The sequence below is a fragment of the Falco biarmicus genome, chromosome 6, assembly GCF_023638135.1.
Source record: "Falco biarmicus isolate bFalBia1 chromosome 6, bFalBia1.pri, whole genome shotgun sequence".
Lineage (NCBI taxonomy): Eukaryota > Metazoa > Chordata > Aves > Falconiformes > Falconidae > Falco > Falco biarmicus.
Window position 1 is genome coordinate 60,653,339 of NC_079293.1, and position 20,949 is coordinate 60,674,287.

General features: G+C 40.0%; 1 long non-coding RNA gene across 5 annotated transcripts in view; it reads right to left on the bottom strand.

Annotated features, from left to right (window-relative positions):
* Positions 1 to 18,224: 18,224 nt before the first annotated feature.
* Positions 18,225 to 20,949, bottom strand: part of LOC130151877 (uncharacterized) — a 73,704-nt gene continuing 70,979 nt past the window's right edge. For 2 of the 5 annotated variants that reach the window (XR_008822777.1, XR_008822781.1), the window contains one exon: positions 18,226 to 19,217. This is a non-coding gene — a long non-coding RNA (uncharacterized LOC130151877). Of the gene's footprint in view, positions 20,099 to 20,949 lie in introns of all 5 variants that reach the window. The other 3 variants (XR_008822779.1, XR_008822778.1, XR_008822780.1) reach the window with 3 other exon arrangements.

A 20,949-nucleotide genomic window follows, 5' to 3' on the forward strand; every position in this document is an offset into this window, starting at 1 on the left:
CAACACCTGAAAGACTCCGTCTCCTTGAGATCAGTGCCCTCTGGGTTTGTGCTATCATGTAATCAAAATTCTCATTTACTTCTAGCACTTAATTTAAAAATAAAGATATGAATTCTAGCATTTAATAATTTTCTTCTTCTGATTACTCATAAATCTTTATATTATTCATTCTTAATCAGCTTCAGGAGTTAGAACATTTTATGCACAATTGTCTCTCTCACTTCAATAAAAAAGAATCAATATGCCTTTCCATTCTCTTTCTCCTATTTGCTGCTCCAGTTAGTCTGCCCCCTCATCTGTTTTTATTAAGCTTTGCTTATTTCTGAGATTGAATTCACAAGGTTAGCAAATGATGAGGCTGTCTCTTGATTCAGTTCCTTAATTTCCCTCCTAAATTAGCTGGCAGCCTGCTGGGGTGCTGAGGTGGACCACTGTCTCTTTTTCCTGCTTTTGTTAGGTTGTTCATTCTTCCATTTCTTTAAATTAAACAGTAAAAGTTTGCTTACTAATCATGTTTTTTTCTTAATTATATTGATGTTTCATCTTTTCTCTGATGACTGCCACCTTTAAATAAAAAATAGGGGATGGTTTTTAAGTCTTATACACAGGTCAGACACATGTCTTTGGTCCTTGAAGATTTACTGGATACATCCAATGCTGTAACAAGTCACAAACCTCAACTGTCTGTTAAAAGGAATATACCTCTCCTTCCACCTGCTCCCTGTTTATATCACAGCAACTGAAGGTCACATTTTTTGCAACATGCACTCACATTACCCCAAAGATACATTTGAATTCCAACATCTGAAACAGACTTTGTTCATATCCCACTGTCCAATTACTCTGCTACTACTCAGTGTAATATCACGACTGCACAGCCTCATGATGTGGAAAATGTGTAGGAAACATCACATGTTTAAACACAACACTCAGTCATGAATATCCTACCCTGTCCCTCAGATGCCATCAGGGAATCATTTTCATGGCAACTGAAGTGCGTGCATGCTCCCCCCTCCCAGTCCCAAAGATCTCACTTCCACTGATGTCTAAGCAATATTTGTCCTCCTCTGGGGGACGGAAGGTAGAAGACCACCATAAACATTACCTACAGGCTCATTCATTCATCCAAGCAGGAAAGTCCTCCTGAAAAGCTGAATTTGCAGCCATCTGTGCCTATTATCTGCTCCAGTTACAAACATGGAAGAATACCTAGAATTTCCTAAAAATTAGCATGTAGACTAGAAGACAGTGTAAAGAGAGAATAACGAAATTCCCATTTTCTTAGCCAAGCTGTTTAACAAGAGAGAAAGAAGAAAGTCAGCAGTTCTTACTTTTCAAAGTCACAGAAGCATTTACCAGATTTATTTTTCTATTATCATAGTGGTTGCTTGCCATCGTTTTCTCTTACTATCCTTTTCAGAGCTAAGAAATGACTGGGCCAAATCACTTTAGTCAGAAATGGGTTGCAGTGCCTTTATCAGTTTGTCATTCTGTTCCTTTATTCTTCTCTTTATTGGTTCAACTTTTTTCCCCCAAAGCAAGTCAAGAAATTTTGCCTCATATCTAATCTTTTGTGGAGTTGCAATCAGTTATTTTAAAGATGCTTCCTGATCCATGTCCATTTTGCATGTAGAGGGATTTTCCTGATACGTGGTTATTTTCCATGTAGGTGGTTTGCAAAATATGACTGCAGAAAAAGAAAGTGACTTGGAACAGTGTTTCAGAGGTAGCCAAATGGCTGCTGGGCCACACAGCCTACAGGGTAATGAGTCCATCCAAAATGATTTGGGTTTTTTTTCCTAGAGCAGAGCAGGAAAATGTAGCTAACTTATATATTTATATTTTATTTTATTTTCAAATGTGCAAGATAAAGAGAAATAAAATCACTCTAAAAGATAAGAGAGGAGTTTCCCCAGACCATAGTGCAGACATACTCCAACCTACAGAAGAAGCAGACAGACCTGTTTTTCTGAGCACAAGCTGAGCCTCTCCAGTTCAATGTAGCAAACACTGTTCACTACAGCACAAAGAGATACAACCTGTAACGTAAGCACATCATGCTATGTTCAGACTCCTGTCTGCCTCCACAAATGGTCAGACAATTGCCACATCAGAGATGACAAACTAAATTTCTGACTACTGGGTACTGTGTCAGTGTAATTATCTCATGGCAGGAAACCTTACTTACGTACGATCCAAACAGGTATAAAGTTACAGTAAAGCAAAACCCTGCTAAGAAGAAAACCTGAGATTCTATCTTCTACAAAAAGGGTTTGGAGGGCAGCAGAAGGATCATCACTTCAGAGTTACTTAGCCTCAACTCTCTAAAGAAACTAGGAGAATATTTTTGATCTTTGATCGTGGACCTGTTTAGTCATCCAGGACAAATTTCTGATTTTCCTCAAATTGCCTGTGTCCCTGAAGTAAGTCCAAATAACAGTCTCTTGTACCTCCCACCTTGCGGAGCATCCCTGGTAAGCCTGAAGTCCTTATATTAGCTAAAGGTAGACCTCAGCCTATGATCAGAATTGACCTGATATAGAAAGAGCATCCGTAAGACATGCTGCTTGGAGTTCATTCAGACATACTGGCAAAAAAAAAAAAGGGGGTTTTGTTACCTTTTGTGTGGCAACCTAATGGTTAAAGCACCTACCAAACAAAAGGGAGATCTAATCCCACAGCAGCACTTCCCACATGAGAAGATACTAAAGAAGGTGGTTTTGAAACACAATCGTTGAGTGGCCAAGAATACAAGTTGCACAGGACCAGATAACGAACAAATTAAACAGGGTATAAATCTGCTCTAGGATTTACAAGTTGAAGAGGACAGACCAGGTCCCCTGGCTCTCTTCCAGGATATTTCTTGATTTTATCCAGTGCATATGTGATCTAAAATGCATAAACTTTCGTAAGAAAACAGATGAAAAGGTGCTAAATAGAGAATTACTCTCATAACTTCTACAGCATTAGATAATGCAGGAAGTAGTAAAATAACATTCTAAATTTCCATCCGTTGTGAATTCAGAAGACTTTCTGCTTCTAAGAAGGAACGAACAACAGGCAGTCTATTTATTTTGCTAAGAAAGATTTGTTAATAAAGTGAGTGCAAAAGACAAAAGGTGAATACTATCAGGACAAGCATTATTTTTCCAGAAACATTCTGTAAACAAATTTAATAAAAAAATATTTTTAAATGACAGTAAGAAAAATTTGAAATCTAAAAATTTTGGAGAAATTCTTAGGCATACTGTTCAGGTACTGCAAAGCTTCACTGGAACACATAATTTTGTAATATTTCAAGTTGAAAGCTGAAGAACAAAGGAATGCAAATATTTTTTTAATTCTCTGATTTCATTCATGTGCCTTCAACTTGATAAATTAATAAAAATTTGATGGATAAGTTATTCTTTATTGCAGAAAAAAGAAAATTAACTGTTTGCAAAAAGCAATATACATTATTAATACAACAATGACAGAAGGCATTATTATAAAGGGGTACAATGTGACCAACTTGAAACAGCCCTTTAGGGAGCAGAGCTAATGCTCATGCATAGATGTAAAGTTAGGAAAACATCAGAGACTGCTCGACATGAGCTTTCAACAGCAAAGGCATGCCCCTTCAAGGTATCCTGGAATGCTGTGTTACACCGTATGTTCATTTCCGAGAGCCAAAATTCTGTTCACATCACTGAAGTTTCTCACAAATAAGACTAAACCAAATACATGTGGCCCACAGATTTCATCAAAGAAGAGATTTTTGCTCTACACTTGGAAAAACAAAAAAGTATATACATACTACATACAGGATAGAAAGGATCTTTATGATTTCTGCCGGTTGAATTCTAAATGCATGTTTTAAATTGCTAAGGAATATGCATGTTTTGGTTTGCTAAAGAGTACATTTTCAGACAGTAATGATAGTAAGCTGCCAGTTAGAAGCCAGGATAATTAATTTAGAAGGCACAGAAGTATATTGCTAACAGACACAGCGAACAACAGGTCACAAGACCTGTAACAAAAACACATGCAAAATTTTCAAATCTAAGTGTGCCAGAAAGGCATGCACTTCTCATATTTCATAATAACCAGGTTATATTGAAGATAAATAATGAAATTAAAACAGGTCATTTTTGAAATAATTTACATAGTGCTTCCATGATAAGTGAAGATCAAATAGAATAATTAAGCATCCTTTCTGAGCCAAAAGATATAGGACCAACCGAAGACATGCAAGAATGATAAAGAACTATGTCTAGCTTGTTTTATCAGGAATTCAGCCTACTTGTACAAAAATGTTGCCCTTAGTCAGAGAAATGCATGAGTAATAATGAGAACTAAACCACGATAAATAATCGCTCTCATTGGCATAAAGGAAGACCCAGTTATTATTAAATGTTATAGGGGGATTTACTTAGTGTAGGTTTGCTTAGGCAGTCTCACCTCCTCATCAAGGTAGCCGATATGCCCAAGGAACCCTAGAATGACAGTGGTTAAAAGAAGACTGTGGAGTGACACAGCTCATCAGACCCTGGACCCGTCCTTATGCAGCTCGTCATATCAAGTACGTGCAAGGTTCTCAAGGGACTAGGAAGGAAAGCTGTCCATGTTTTCTTAAACTGAACACCTGAGAGTATTTTGGAGGACCTGAGGATAAGTAGGAGTCAGAAGCCTAGAGACTGAGCAGTGGGGACTCCACCTTTTCTGGCAATTGGTTGTGGTAGATTATTTTGGCCAAGATGCTCATGAATCTTAGAGAATCCGATTAACTGATTTTTTGTGTGCCCAATTCCAGCAGAAAACAGTAACACTGAGGCATCTGAAATGTTTACTGAGAGTTTAATGCATTTTCAACCATCTACAGTCTGTATGCAGAGCTAAAAGCCCTGTATGAGAGAGGTAAGAATGTCTCAAGAAGCAGGCTAGGATGCATCCTTTATACGCTAAAAAGATCCTAAAACCTATTGCTTGTGTAACACTGGGTTCCTTCCCAGAAAGAGGTGCTAAAGCAGGGGTCCTCAAACTACTGCCCACGGGCTGGATACGGCCCCCCAGGGTCCCCAATCCGGCCCCCGGTATTTACAGAACCCCCCGGCGCAGGCTGTGGGGGAAACTAAGCAGCCGCAGATGGCTGCCTGCCACTGCATCCGCGCGCCGGCCCCCTGGTTAAAAAGTTTGAGGACTCCTGTGCTAAGAAAACACAACATATATTCCCACAGACAAGAGATTACGTGCAAACACATATTGAAGGAAACAACGTAAAACAATGTTGTGTCCATGAGATACCATAAAGCAAGCAAATGCAAAAGCCAAAGGTTATCCACACATAAAGATATAAGACATTTTTACAGAAAAATGTAATACTTAAAAAATGGAAACAGAAGCAATAATTACTCATAAGAACTTAAATGTTACGTTAGGTAGGTCTTCGGTAGACCACATACTCCCCAGGAATACCTAAAAAGTCCAATTTTTCATGAGCGAATATAACATACGTTCAAAAATTAAAGAATTAACATCTCCACAGTAGAAGTCAAAATAACATCATATGACCTAAAAGAAAATTACTTTCCTCAATGCTCTGTATTTCGTGAGGCTTCTAATCTGCCCTACATTCTGGCACAAGAAATATTTACTTAAAGCCCTTCCTCTACTCCAAGACTGCTCTCACATATCCATCCCTTAAATCAGTTTATTCTCATCATCAAATACTGGTGTTTACCTGTCCCAGGTCTGAGTTACTTTGCCCTTCAGACTCATAAGGCATGCCCTGATCAATGAAAATCAGGATGTGGCAGCTATGGGGACTGCAAATCCCTCCAAAGTCATTCTGGTACTCCTTTCTCTTAGAGGTACAGCATCCATAATACATACCCATGATCTGCAACGATCAGGGTACAAAATGCTACAGACTAGTTCAGCTTCCTTTTCCATAGGAGGATCACAAGTTAGGTCTGGCTAGCTTTGGGGAATCTGTGCTTAACAGATAACCCAAAATCCCTGCCTAAATGGTTGGATTAGCCCAGCCATTTCTGGGTTTGGTCAGCGCCTTGGCCACAGCTCTGAGCACTGCCCTATTCAGACAATGCTCCAGATCAACAACTGCAATCTTCTGCTTTAACAGGCTGCCATAAAAATCCAGAAGAGGCATGTTTCTTGTAAAAGGAAATCATGCCTAGCAAATCTACTGGAGTTCTTCCTCTGTCTACAGTGAGTCTTATAGAAAAGATGGATCCAAACTCAGACAAAATCAAACATACTGATTAACCTGCAAAGCCCTTCACAAAGCCCTATAAACTATACCTTCTTACACATTCTTTTTAATTCTTTTGGATTACTTCTGTAATTACTTATGCTTTCTGTGAAAGCATAAGACCTGCTGCTTGCAACTTAAAGTCCAATCTTCCTTCATATCCTCTAAAACAAAAGATCCATCGTGAGATCAGAAAAAACATAACTGCACAACTGCCATCTGTCCATTTTTTACACAACTCAATAACAAAGATCTGAAAAGGAAGAGTTACAGAAGGATATGCTTCTTTTCTGTTCCAGTTTTAACTGAAGCACTCCACCTTCAAACAATGGCTCTTTTCCGTATTCTGAACACCATTACCCCATCTTCCCATGACATAACTGCCTTCTCATCTCCTCTAGAGTCCCTCAGTTGTTTTGCAGAATCTACTGGTGTTCTTGTACAGTTTCAGAATAATCTTCAACCATTTACTTTTAATTTTTCTCATACCCTAGAGTGCCCCTGTATTTTGATATTTTCTGTTTTGTAGCTTTGACCACAGACATGGAGAGTATTTACATCTGCAAGTCTAAGTAAAAAGTAAGTTGCAAACCTGAAATAAATGTTGGTAGCCTAAGGAAAGACTGGGCAGGGTGGGGGGGGTGTGCGTGGAGGGTGGAATGGAACCAGGGAGAAGGTTAGCCATGACTTTTTATCACTATTTTACTTTCACCTATTCCTACCCCTTGACACTGACAGGACTATCTTCCATACTTGGTTTTGGATTAAATTTGAAGGATAACAAAAGTATTTCAGAGGATTTGCTGCAGTGATTTCTCACCAATATAAATGGCAGAGGTTTAAAACATATACCCTTGGAAACAGCATCACTTCTCTCTTTCTAACCAATTTATGAGTGGCTACACAGCATACATAAAAAGGACAAAGGATCCCTATTCTAAATCCGGAATACATTATCTTGTTAGAGGCCTGTTCTGATAAGTGAATGATGCTTTGGGTTTTTTTCTCGCAAGTAAATCTGTATAACAGCATAGATACCAACAGACACAAAGTGTGTTAAACTGAAATAATCCAGAAAGAGGATAAGCATTAAGAACTTTCTGTTCATGGTGCTTTAATTGCTGTTTCATTTTGTTTATTGAACCATCAAATAAGCTTAATTGAAGGTGATAAATATATTATACTCTTCCAAGAATCAATTTGGATTCCCAAATATATTTCAAGTGAGCCTTCTCCTATATTACCAGTTTCACTTCACTTAGTTTTTCAGTACTCAGTTAAGGTAACGCTTATTATATTCTTTGTGTTTATTTTAAACCTACAACAAGAACAAAACCATTTCTGCAGCTCTAAATTTTTAATCGTATCAGGATACTAAATCCTGCCAATAGCAGATTTATTTGTAAAAACAAAACTATTATTTGTCCACCAAATATTATAAAGTTGATTATTCCATTCCTCAATTAACAAAAAATAAGATAGAAGGTGATATTAAATCTGGACTTATGGATAGCCCTATATAATGCTATTATAAACAAGAATAATTGTCACTATCAATTCCTGTTTGGGTTCTAAATGAGAATAATTCTGATACAAATCTTGACATTTTTCTGTTAAAATAGTCTTTAATCCAATATTTTTATCAACATATATAGTGTGATCATGCCTCACTAAATCAAAAGCTTTGGCAAGGCTTATAACTATTACAGCAAATTTATCATTAGCACTTTATTATTAATAGTGGAAAGATATTGCCTCTCTTGCAACCTGGAACTGCTGTGTGATGTTTTGAACTTCGCTTGCAAACAGGGTAGCCAAAATCTTAACATACAACCCTCCTCTAAAGGGGCAGGTATTTCTAAGTTTGCAATCAGAAGACTTCAGTCTTGGGGATAAGAACAGCCTTATTTTCTTCAAGGTACTCAAGAAATTGTTAAATACTTAAACCATAAATTAATGTTTCTTAACATTTTCTGTGGGCATCATTTAAAAGTGTCCCAAGAATCTTTACTTTTCATCACTTCATATATATATGCAATTTTTAACAAAGTTTAGAGTTCTTTCATTACTAAGCAGATATCTATGAAACTAATACATTTTCCCTTTGCACTACATGCTGATGTTTCCAAAATGCCTGTTTGGGGGCCAAGGTCTTCCGCAGATAGAAGACACACATAAAAATTATTAACAGCAAACTGTATAAAAGCTGTCCTACACCTTTTAATATCATCTCTCTCCTTACCAATTGCAGTCAGAGTCCAACTCAGTCAGCCTCACACAGGACACAAACAAACTAGTAGGCTGCAATAAGGCTTTACCCTCAGTCAGATTCTACTGTCCATGCTGCTTCTCCTTCCTCCAGAGGTCAGACCACACTGCTCCTCCACCATCCAACCTCTCTCCCACCATCCTCAGGGCTATTTAACCACTTGGCAGGAACGAGCTACAGCTGCACATCATCCATGTCAATCAACCCACTGTCGCTGAGGCAAGGCCACAGCTGCATACCATCAATGCCCATCAACCCACTGCCTGCATTCCTCTACAACCAATGGACCTTCTTTTGGGTGATGAATGTTATTTAAATTGCTGTTTGCAAACAGAAATAACATAAGCTAAAGACACTAATGCTTCCTGCTATGTTTCTAGCACCCATAGGTAAGAGATGCTGTTCATTCACCTAGCATTTATCTTTATTTGTGGTGAATTTGGAATGAACATGAGAAATTCCTGTTCAGAACTGACCGTGGAAAAAGGACTTCTAAATAAGCACCAAGAACTACAAGCTGTGTGATGGCAAACCTGCTCAGACTTTTTCATATAGTGTAACTGGGATCCAGAGGTTTGTCCATTAGGGTTGAATATTTAATTCCAGCTCAGTATGTATACAGTATGTCTTGTCCTTACGTTTCTTCTATTTTAACTAGGTGAATAGAGTGCATAGCTGCAGACTGAACATTTGCAATTTAAATATGTCAGCAGAGTATCCTTGCAGCAAAAGCTTGCCGCATACTGGGTTGCATTAGCCAGCAGGTCCACGGATCTGATCCCTTCCCTCTATTCAGTACATGTGAGACCACTTCTGGACTGTTGTGTTCACTTTTCACCAATACAAGACAGACATCAGCACATCAAAGCAAGTTCAGCAAAGGCCACCAAGCTGGTCGAGGAGAAGGAACACAGGACAGCCAAGGAGAGGTTGAGGGAGTTGGGCTTGTTCAGCACTGAGAGGAGAAGGCTTCAGGGAGGGGTCTTATGGCTGTTGACAGTTACCTAATGGGAATATGTAGACAAGACAAACTCAGGGTCTTCTGAAAGGTGCACAGCAATAGGATGAGAGAGAAGCTGGAACAAGGAAATTCCAACTAGATAGCAGAATATTTCTGTTCTTCACCACCAATGCAGGAGATCAAACACTGGAACTTGCTGCTCAGACAAGTTAAGGAATCTTCATTCCTGGAGATATTCAGAACTTGACTGGACACAGTCTTGTGCAGCCTGATTTGTCTGGCCCTGCTTTGCATGGGGGTGTGACTAGGCAACCCCCAAAGGTCCTGTCCAACTTAAACTGCTCTGTGAGTCTAAGTGCAGACAGCTGCATGCCACATTCTTACATGCACCAAGGAGGATTCAGTCACATTGTCACAGTTGTGTAAATGTGTTTAAATGGCTTCTGGAGTGGAGCTGGCACACATCTCAGTTTGGCCACAGAGTCCTGGGTGCCCAGAAAATGGGCAAAGCTAGGAGGTAGCTGTCTGCACCTGGTTGCATAGACAGGGTCCACATGGAACAAAGCGTCAATTATGATCTTGATTAAGAGATACAAACCACCACTTCTGCTTTCAAATGTTACCTGTCATGAAAAAGACATCATCCTCTTGCCAGTTGTCTGGTTTTGTACCCTTGCAATGTGTAACCACACCTCCCTATCCCACTTGGTATGGCAGGCTCTTAGTCCCTACCTCTGCCCTTCACTTGGTATCTGCACGTTTCACTTTCCCATTACTCCGTGTTTAAGTACCAGCTTGATCTCTCCTTTAGAAGAGTATTTTTGTTTCTTGGGTCAGATGAATGCTAGCTGTAACTTCAGCTGCCTGACACCAAGCTAAAGTTCCTGTACAGTCAGCAGAGAGAAAAAAGCCCCTCTGGAGGGTGATTCATCCCCATTTTTCTTGGAAACAAGACTGATAAATTTCTGAACATATGCAAATCTCAAATATGTACTCTTCAGACACTATTTATGTCTTTAGCTGTCTTCATTTGTAAAGCTTTCCGTGGGGCAGAGAATAGAAAAACTCAGAGATTTTTGGAACAATTTAGAGTAATTCAGTTAGTGTGACCTGCAGAAGGTGGCACTAAGAGCAAGAAAAAAGGGACCTTTACATATATAAAAGGAGGAGGAAAAACATGGATATTAATTATTTTGACCTCTCAAACCAGTTACAGTTTTGTAGATGAGGGCATCTTACGCAAATATGCCCTCACAAAAGGTACAGTATTTATGTAATACTCCAGTTGTGGAATCTCCTTCAAAGAAATTATACCCAGGAACCTAATTCAGTAAAAAACTCCTTCTCTTTTGTTCCTTTTCCAAAACCATGCACCTATATTGGTAGTTTTCACTGTTGTGACAAGGCTGTTTTGGCAGTCTTACAGATGAGGCTGCACAGTAGCATGAAGAGCCTTTTATTATCACATACAGTACTGAACCTCTCCTGGCTAAAGAAACGCACAGAGCTGCTGAGACAATGGCAAGTCTCAAAAGCTCTAAATGGCAGCTTGTATGGCTGCAAGGTGAAGCAAACCAAGCTGTAAAAGAAAAATCAAACCACTCCATTTTAAGAATGCCAGCAGACAATTTTACATCATATTTGCTCTTTGCTATCTCACAGGTCTTCTGTTCTTCCTTCTGGCATCATCTCCAAAGTTTCGAGTTATGTCAATTAATTTCAGATCAGGACCAGGAATATGCCAGCAGCCTGCAGCTCCTGACGAGCCCTTGCCGCATGACAAGGAGCCCACTGATCCAAGAGGTGCTCCAGCAGCAGCGCTCCAGGCAGCTGACAGGCATCAGCCCCATACAGCAGGCATGCAGGGGCGGACTGGAAAGAGAAACACTCATATCAATGTCAGCCGAGTCACCAGGGTGCCAGTGCATAAGAAAAGAGGCATGTTAGAAACTGTCCTGGCTAGACAAGTGTAAAGGAGTTTCTTCGAGGGATGACAGGGAAAACCAGCCTCCTTTGGATTTAGAGGACGAAAGGAGAATGTGCTTCTCATCTTATTCACCTCCTCTGAGGAAGAGGGAAGATAAACTCATTACCTTGCATATTTCTCAACACATCTGTAAATAAAAGACTACCATTAGCACATTTCACCAGACATTATCTGTGTGTCAAAACTCTTTAGGGTATGACTGGATATCCCCTCCTTCAGAGAGCATGCAAGCAAGAATAAGCTGCCTTTGATTTATTAAAGATGAACTATCAGTACTGTAAAAGGCAGAACAGGAATACATATGCACATCCTAAGAGCAGGGCAGGATGAACACCACCTTCACGTTTATTCATAGAGCTCCGTTCACAGCCTTTCCTGTTTACTAGCCTGCCAACATTCATGCAGCCACAGTATATCTACACTGATATTTTTTAGGAAGTTTACCTGTGTGTTATTTCCCCATGATTGCGCCATTTTAGGTAAAGAATGCTTCCCTGTCTGGTGAAGCGTATTGATTTGGGAATTAGATTTTGGGTATAAATAGCATACAAAAAGAAGCATATGAAAAAAAAGAGGTTTATTTTTCAGTTAAATGGAAGACAGTGTGAAATTAACTAGAATTCAAGCACAGGAAGCAAAGGAAGAGTAATCTAGTGAGAAGCATGAGGATAAAAACCCAGCACCTGGCACTGCAGCACCCCCAAACTACAGCCAGCTCAGAATTTCACTATGGATCTCTGGGAGGGTCAGGGGGCTGAGCAAGCAGAGCTGTGCCAGGGCTGCACTGGAGCTGATGGAGCTATAGCCTTTAAATTACTGAATTTCGTTCTCAGCTGACAGCGAACAACCAACCACATATATCCTAGTCATTCCTCTACAGAAACCATTAACAGGTATACCACTGATGTCAGGGGGATGTAGCACACTGCAGCTATTGAGCAGATAATGTTTACAAGCATTCCCCTGCTCCCGTTTTTAACTGTTGTGTGTGGTGTGTCTTAAGTAATGCCTGAGAGCTGATGCTGGACAGGTGCTGTAAGGCAGTGCTGGGCTAAAGATGCCATTGGTATCTCAGATACAAAGATTCTGAGAGGTGTTGGAGCCCCATTGTGCTCCAGCAGCTCCTACTTCCCATCACAATCTGATATCCAGAATTATCCTACCAGGCAATTCAGTTCTCCTAAAAAAGAGCAGGAGACGTTTGTGGGTTGTGGCATGTAAACAGCATGGACAATGGAAACAGTAGGACCTAGCTTTTTGCCTAAAGAAATACTTAAACATTATCATTTCATATTCATGGCAAATGAAACAGGAGAAAAGAAGAAGAAAGAAAAACTTGGTATAAGATTGTCTTTTATGCTGCTTATGTCCCAGAAACAAGGCTGTTCTTTCATATAGTTGTCAGAGGCTCTCAGTTACTAACTCTACCAAAATGAAATAATCTTCAGAAGCCAAGTGAGAAGCAGCTCTTCTGCGGAAGACAGTTGTTGGACAGCTTTGCTGTCACTGCTGACTTGTTTTTGTTTTCCGTGCAGCACATTATGAAGTGCACATTATTAGTGCCCAGGGTCCCCTCTGTCCTGTTCTGCCCTGCTTTTACTGGAAGCCATGTGCTCTCACTTTCAGTGGCTGCACAGAAGCGAGTATTTGCTCATTTTGGTGACTGCCAGCCTCTGTCCGTTTCCCTCCCCTTGTGGGGTGCACAGGCTTGTCAGCCATGGCAGCACCTGTCAGGCTAAAACGCCATTCAAAGCATGTGTTTGAGGGGAAACAGTCGAGCGTGAGGAAGGTAGTTGGACTCTGTGGAATACATTCCTCAGCAGATCTCTCCAGCTGCCCGTGTTAACCACAGGCAGGGTTACTGGCAGGCACAGCGACATCCCACCCTCCTGCATCAACATTGCATGCAGTGCCAGCTTCAACCTAACCCTCGTGGAGTTTAGGGGCAATTCTGGCAGAACCAGACTCTACCACAGCTGAGTGGCTTCCCCTTTCTAAACCACCATCAGGCTGTTACTGCATTTCATGCCAAATGGCACCATGCTGAAAAAAAATGGATCGCAACCCTGCCAAAAGCACAGAGCCGCTATGACCATCAGCCTTCCCTCCCAGTGGTAGGGCTCCCTCAGGTAGGCAGAGGGACCGATATACTTTGAAATCTGACAACAATTTATGTGGCTCTAGTATAATTCTGATTTTAATACGTTTCTGAGGTGCCAGGCAGTGTTTGTAGCGCTTCCTGAGCCAGCCTGATCTACCTCCCATGTTACTGCCCGTAGTTCAGCACTCAGCTTTCCACCTCGCCCCGCTGCTCAGCAGGCAGGAAAATGAGCTAGAACGGCACACAACACAGCAGAGCACCAAAGGGAACCACACACATTTCTCCCCAGTGAGCAGTTTAAGCCTGTGCAAAGTCAATGTGTGAAATCTACTGGTGATCAAGAGTGCTCTGCCCTCAAAGCTAGTCTCTGATAAGCAGCAATCACCCTCTGCTCACACCAGGTACTCAGCTGTAGCAATAGAAAGTCGGCTGGAACAAGCCATCTTCAATTTGTTTCCTTCGCAGGGCTGTCAGGCTGGTGCACAAAAGCCCTGAAGCAAGGGAAACCAAGACAGAGCCATTTCCAAGCTGCCCCTGCTAGATGGCCTTCTGTGAAACCCTGTGGAAATTTGAAAACTGTTACCTGCCAGTAAAAAATTGCCTCTCCTTGCAGGCACCGAATGCATCATATTGGGTGGCTCCAGCCCAAAGCATGGAAACTTGCTGTGTCAGCACGTGTGGATTTGTGCTTTGGCAGGAAAGTGTAGGTTCTGGGAGAAATTAGCAGTAATGGTGCTCAGCTTTAAACCATTTGAACGGAACACAGACATTCAGCCTAAATTAAACTCAATATGGACAAAATAATCTTTCCCAAAGCTACCCCTGCTATACCCTTTTCCTGTGCGGAGTACAATGCATCCTGCCCATCGTAAAAGCTTGCACTTCAAGACCACTTTCTGTCCAGGTATCCTGCTGGGTCTTCACCTTCAACAAGGAATGTGTCTCTCCAGATCCCAAATATGTGTCAACACCAGTTTTCTGTGTAACATATCTGTTTCTTCTATTTCAAAAAATGCTTCTAATTTTACGCTGCCAAAAATATAACCTTTTCTGCCTTGACTGCAGCAACAATTTTCTGTCCAATCTTACCTAAAGTACTTCACAGTATGACCTGTGCAATCTTCTCACCCCTCTCTTCTTTATTCCCCCCCCCTTTTCTGGCACACTGAGGAACACCACCCAGTTACCTTAAACTCATAGCCCTGTTCACCACCACCACCACCCATGCATCATGCCTCAATCAGCACCGAAATACAGACTCCTCTTCTGCTCATAGATCACAAAATCCCTGAGAAATTTGCCAGCTACAGAGCTACAGATACCTCCATGCTTCTTCACACACTGACCTCCCACTTGGAAGGGGCATAAGACCCTAGAAAAGGAAAGTACTGAAAACCTGAGCTGCCTGTCCCTTGCTAAATCCCAATAACCTGCCACGTGCTCAAGGGGCACCTGCAGAACATTGACAGCTCCAGTCGGCAATTCTGGCTCCTGGCTTGTGCTCCTTCTTTTGTTGAGGTCTTACAGTATTGAAAGGGGATGGGCCAGCCTGAGCCAGCAGCCCAGCAAAAGAGCTGAGCAGCTAGGGCTAAATTAACAGAATGAGAAAGCAGTGCCAGTGGGGGTGCTCCAGCCCTCTGCCTCCACCGGGGCTCCCTCCAGCAGTGTCAGCCCTCCTACCCGCCTTAGACTCCTTCTAGTTCACAGCACAAAACTCATCCAATGCAATGATGAGGTGATCGCTCTGTCTGCTCCAAGAGGCACATGACAGGCTGGTCACTGTCTCTTTTTTTACTCGGACATGCTGTCTGCTGCCAATTACATAGAATATCTTGAGCGTGTGAAAGACAGTGTGATTGCAACTGTAGGGGGGGAGGAAATTTTGCAGCTGTTACAGAGAAACACAGCTTACAGAAATATGAAGAATAGAATATAGACAAACAGAATTTGCTACAGAATATTTAACTCAAACAATCACACAATTACAAACATACTGGTAAAGGAAGATCTAGAAACAAACCGAACTCTCAGAGCTGCGATCAGAACCTCCCTATTAAAAGGCCATATGCAGGTGCTAAATAGACAATTAGAGCATGAAAGGGAATTCTCAGTGATGTCTGTATTCAAAGCAAAAGAAAATACCACATACTGAACTGTTAAATAGCCAGATAGCTAAAGCTGCTTACTAAAATAAGGAAAAATGTGGAAAAAGGAAAAAAAAAAAGTAACAAAAAGTAAAGTAATGGTAAATTTCTTAGCATAAATTCTAATTGCTTTCCACCCTCTTTTCTTATCCCTATAATAAAGTCACATTTCCATGTATTAGGTCTCTTTGGGTTTCTCTCTAACTCATCTATTAATCTCAAGGAGAATTTGGGCAGAACTTGAAGACGCTAAAGTTTCCAGGAGAAAAAGATTAATTCAAAATTTTGCCATGCCTGGTAGCAATAATCCAGATGACACCAAGAATGCAGCTTCTACAGACGGCACGGCTTTTAATGTTTGCCACTTTTCTTGCTTGTTGATCTTCCAAATTATCTTCTTTCAAAATATATATCTTAAGGCTCTATATATTTTAAGTTTTCCTGATGGCACAGATAGCCTGATCATGCTGAGCATTTCTATGTAATCATTCTTTGTTCTGCTGTTCCTTAGTACTTTTATTCAAGTCCTTTCACCATACCAGAAGGTAACTAATGAGATGCACAACACTTTATAGCTCACAGACACAACTGACAGCCATTTCTAGATTTTTGCTACTAGTCATTTTAAATAACTCAGGTAACTCAAGCAATCAACATTCCAGCACAGTTTTCTGTAGGCAGACAGAAACTGACCTGTTCATGCCAGCTCCTCAGATTGTGTTGACCTTCTCAGGAGCTGTCCTCAGCTTTCTGTTTGCATTTTCCCACTTGTGAACAGAAGGCACCTTGTATGACATTCTCAGAAAGTGGATTATGAGCGATGATAACAAGTAGACCATGAATATTTGCTGAGAAAATATCTGACTACATTTTAGAAAGACTTTGCTCCTCTATTGGTCTACAAGGACTACAGCCAGAATTTTAGCATCCTTGCCTTCCACTTTGATGTGTCCTAACCTAAGGAGGAATATTTTCAGTATTTCAGTGTAATATATATGGCTCCATGAACCTACAGATATCAGTAAAACTCCTCACCAGATGCAGAAGTAATAGGTGCTGCCACACAATTTTATTTTATCCATTACTCCAGACCAGCTCCTGAACTGGGGAAGAGCAGAAGCAGACCCTTCCCTGAAATCAGCTTTGGCCTTCTCACCTTTGTCTATCTGGATTAGACTTCAGGGTTCATTTGTTTTCTTTGTATAGATTACAGAAATAGGAGGTTTTTCCAGGCTAATATGAGTAAATCCAAATTAGAAAGTTCTTTACACAGTCTTATTTCAACCTTTACGAGTTGTTAACAATTGGAAAAAGAAAAAAAAAAAAGCATAAAAAACCCTTACATGAATGGTTAGAGCTATCTAACTATGCATTGTGACTGAGAAATCTAAAACAGAGGTCATCTTTCAGACTCCTGGACTTTATCATGTATTTTTGACATAGCCATGCCAAAGCACAAAAGCAATCTTCTAATTTTTCTGAAACTTTCTCAGATTTGGAAGGATTGTTCTTTTTCAACTACTGTCTCAACCTTCCCAAAATTAATAGTAATGATGATAATATTAATAATAATAATAATGTGAAGCAGAGATAAGTGTTTTTACTAACCATCAGCAATTACATGATGACTTTAAGTAATGCAACACCAGATGCAACATCGCATAGTCCTGATAATCACAGATTTGCATGTGTACCTCCTTGCTCAGGAGATATTAAGCCCATTTAAGTATCAAGAAAAATTCTTGCTTTAACTATCCACTACTGGTGAAGTAAATCACTGACAAGTCCTCTTGATGGTCTTCAAAGAATAGAATACAAATATTATAGTAAAATATTGTGTCTTATGAAAAAAGGTTAAAAATAGTGTTACAGAATATGGGTTTAATTGATGTGGATTTGTGGTATTTGCAGAACACTTAAGGAAGCCAGGCATTTCCCTAGGGACATAAGATGTCCTCAGGTTTTGGTTTTGTTTATTCAAGGGATTTTAACTTATCCCACAGGTACAGCCAACAGCATTCCAGAAGGGGCCAGTGAGGTCTCTGCTAAGGGTAGGTGAAAGTTTTCAAGCAAAACTATATTTTGACTAAAAATGAAGTTTTCATATAAAGACAAAACTTTTTAAAGTTGTCCCTCTTCCCAAAACTGTGAAGAAAACCTCACTCTGAAATGAACAAGTAGCTTCCTGCAGTGTTTCATTAAGGCCTAGTTCAATGTCAAACATACCCTGGTGAACTGCAGTGCTGGACATGTCCACCCTGCAGACAGATCCACCCCCTAATGCTGCTGTTGGCTACCCTCAGCAGCTGTGTGCCTCCCCTCATGAGTGGTGATGGCCAGTAAGGGAGAGCAGTAATAATAAACGCAGTCTTACAGTGGAAAAGGGCTCTGAGAAGGAAGCAAAATCTTGCAGCTCCTGAACCAAACACAGGCCAACTCTGAGATCACCTGAACAAAAAGCTCTGAGCCAGTTCAAGTGCCTAAATGCATCAGTTAAGTTAGGTGGGCAAACTAGTTTATTAAAATTTCTCAAAAGATAAATGGTTAGAAAATAAAAGTTATTTTCAGCAATATCTCATCCAAAAATTTACAGCCATTACATAAGTGCTAACTGTAAATGAAGTATGAAAATCAGTTCTTTCAGTAGATAGCAGAATACATCATTGTTAGTGACACAGCCCACTTAACAGATCTTAGTACTGTTGGTCCTCAGTCCAGCTAGACCAGGGTATAAAAGATCTTAGTGTGCCAGGCTAAGGCCATATTTCCCCACCACTTCTGCAACATTGACTTTTAAAATCTTTTGAAAATCTGACCCTGAAATAACAGTTGAAAACCTAGCTTTGAACCTTTTGAATCCTATTGTCTTACAAGACTTGGATTTTGCAGTAAATACCATGTATACAACAGCTTTACTATAAAAATTTCATAATCATGATTTTCTACCAGTCCAGACATAAACTGAAAAGGGACACACAGGCTGGATCATGTTGAGAACAAAGGAATTTCTGTCAGTGCTTCAACAGGACTGAGCTGAGTAACAAATCTCAAAAATTATGGATACAACTGTAAGTCTTTCTACTGCATCTTTACACTAAGTTCTAAGTAGTACTCTCTTCATCCCCATGTCCTTTTTGATATAAACACTGTGGCCAAAACAATACCAGTACATCATTAAAAATGTTTTATATGAATCTGAGGTTGACAATACATTTTATTGGAGTATACAGGGGTTTTTTAGCATCAGACTCTGCGGACAAGTCTTCAGGTATGTCAGAAACAAGCAAACATTATTAAGTATTTTTTAAAGACATAATTACAATGACTACTACTCTTCCACTGACTCGAAATCAGAAAAAAAGCCAGGTTGCTGCTGCTGTGTAATTGCTGGATTGTGTTTCCTACTGGCTTCGGTGGGTTTTCGTCACTTAAAGTATTTGTTAATAGTTTAAGAAATGCAGTGATTCTTTTCCACGGCATGATCCAAGTGAAGACTGCATGAGCTCTTTGGAAAGAAAAATATATTAGCAAGTAAACTCTCAAATATAACATAACACTTAGAAACAGCAGAGAAATGTTAAATTAGTATTCTTTTTTAGTCAGTGTTAAAGAAAAGAAATATTTAACAGAATAGATTAATGAGAATGTACCAAGCTATAAATGCTAGATGTCAGCCCACGTTTCACTTCAGGGATTGAACATTTTCCTTTGTTTACAATTCTGCCTTCTCATTTACCTGAAATAACGTTGGTAACAAAACACCAATCCCAGTTGCTAACAGCTGACAGAGGGCTGTTTATGACCAATGCCTAATTTTCTTTTTTTTTCTCTCTTTCTTTTTAGTTTTCAGGATTCAAGGAACTTCTATATTAGCTAAAGAACAAAAAACAGTTTATTTCTGAGGTTTTCTCTGCTACAATTTCTTTTCCTCAAATCAGATTGGAAAAATGGCTTGTAGATACTCTGTTATTGCTTTATTTTCTAATGCATCATATCACACTGGGTTATAGAGGGTATCGTTCAAATTAAATTTACTCCTGAGAGATGCAATAACTTTCAATCAAACCGCAGGTACTCAGCGTCCTCCAGAAACAGGCCTATAACACAGTATGAATGAATGGGGGTGAGCACAAGCACTGGAAGACAACAGATCCAATCAGCTAGAGAAGAACAAATTACCATTGCTTGACGCAAATAGTTACAGTCTTAGAAAAACTACCTTGATAGCTGAATAACTCACAAATTATGTGCGCTCCCGGGAAAAAACATTTCTGAGAACACGACTCCTTAGAAATGGTCCTGTAAGGAAATGATGTCTGCTTTCCAGGTCCAGGTTCAAATGGCCCACATTCAGAAATGCCCAAATACTGTTTTAATGTTATTACACTAGGCATCAAGAATAATAAACAATTAGGAAATAATCTTTAGCAAAATGTACATAGGCTATTAGGCAGCTTTCAAGCTTCTTCTGACTGGCTGCCTCTCACCCACCGTATCTAGACACAGAAAGAGCAGGTAAGAAGAAAAATCAGAGAAGTACAAAAAACCAGCATACAAAACCCACACTAGGAGAGAAACCCTTTGTGATTAAGTGTGCCTGCACATGGGCTAAAGCTCCTCCCACTGAACATTCAAATCACCTGTGTCCAGAGTTCTTCCAGGAGCAAGATGCACTTTAGAGCCGTTCCCACTGCTGACCCCAAGTTGCCTTCAATTAATAAAAAAACCCTGGCTACTAAAAGCATCTAATAGCACTGTCTTAAAGTCCACCCCATCTAAATGGCCTGCTTAACTCTTAAACTGCAAGGGCCTCTTACTAACAGGGTTAAGATGCTCATTGTCATGACTTTGTCTCAGCTGATCACACATACAGGGCAAATTAAAGCAACTGCAAAATATTCAGCTGCAGTAGTTGTGAGAAATAGCATGCTTTGAAACAGTTGTTTTCTAAAGCTGAGACAAGATAATTGTGAAGAGTCTGCTTTGAAGAAATGAAGGTGTTTTCAGAAAACTTTTCATCTCAGGCTAATACTTAATTGCTCATAAAAACATATGCTCAGTGATCCCATATTAGATACTTCATTGTTTACGCTCAGGCTGGCTTTGGATGGTGTTTTAACTGCCTGTGAAAACTGTCATTTTTATAGGGGCTGGACCATTACAAACCTTCATTATTTGTCCTCTGAAAAGAAAAAGATATAATTGCTTAAAGCAATCATCATATGCTGATATATATC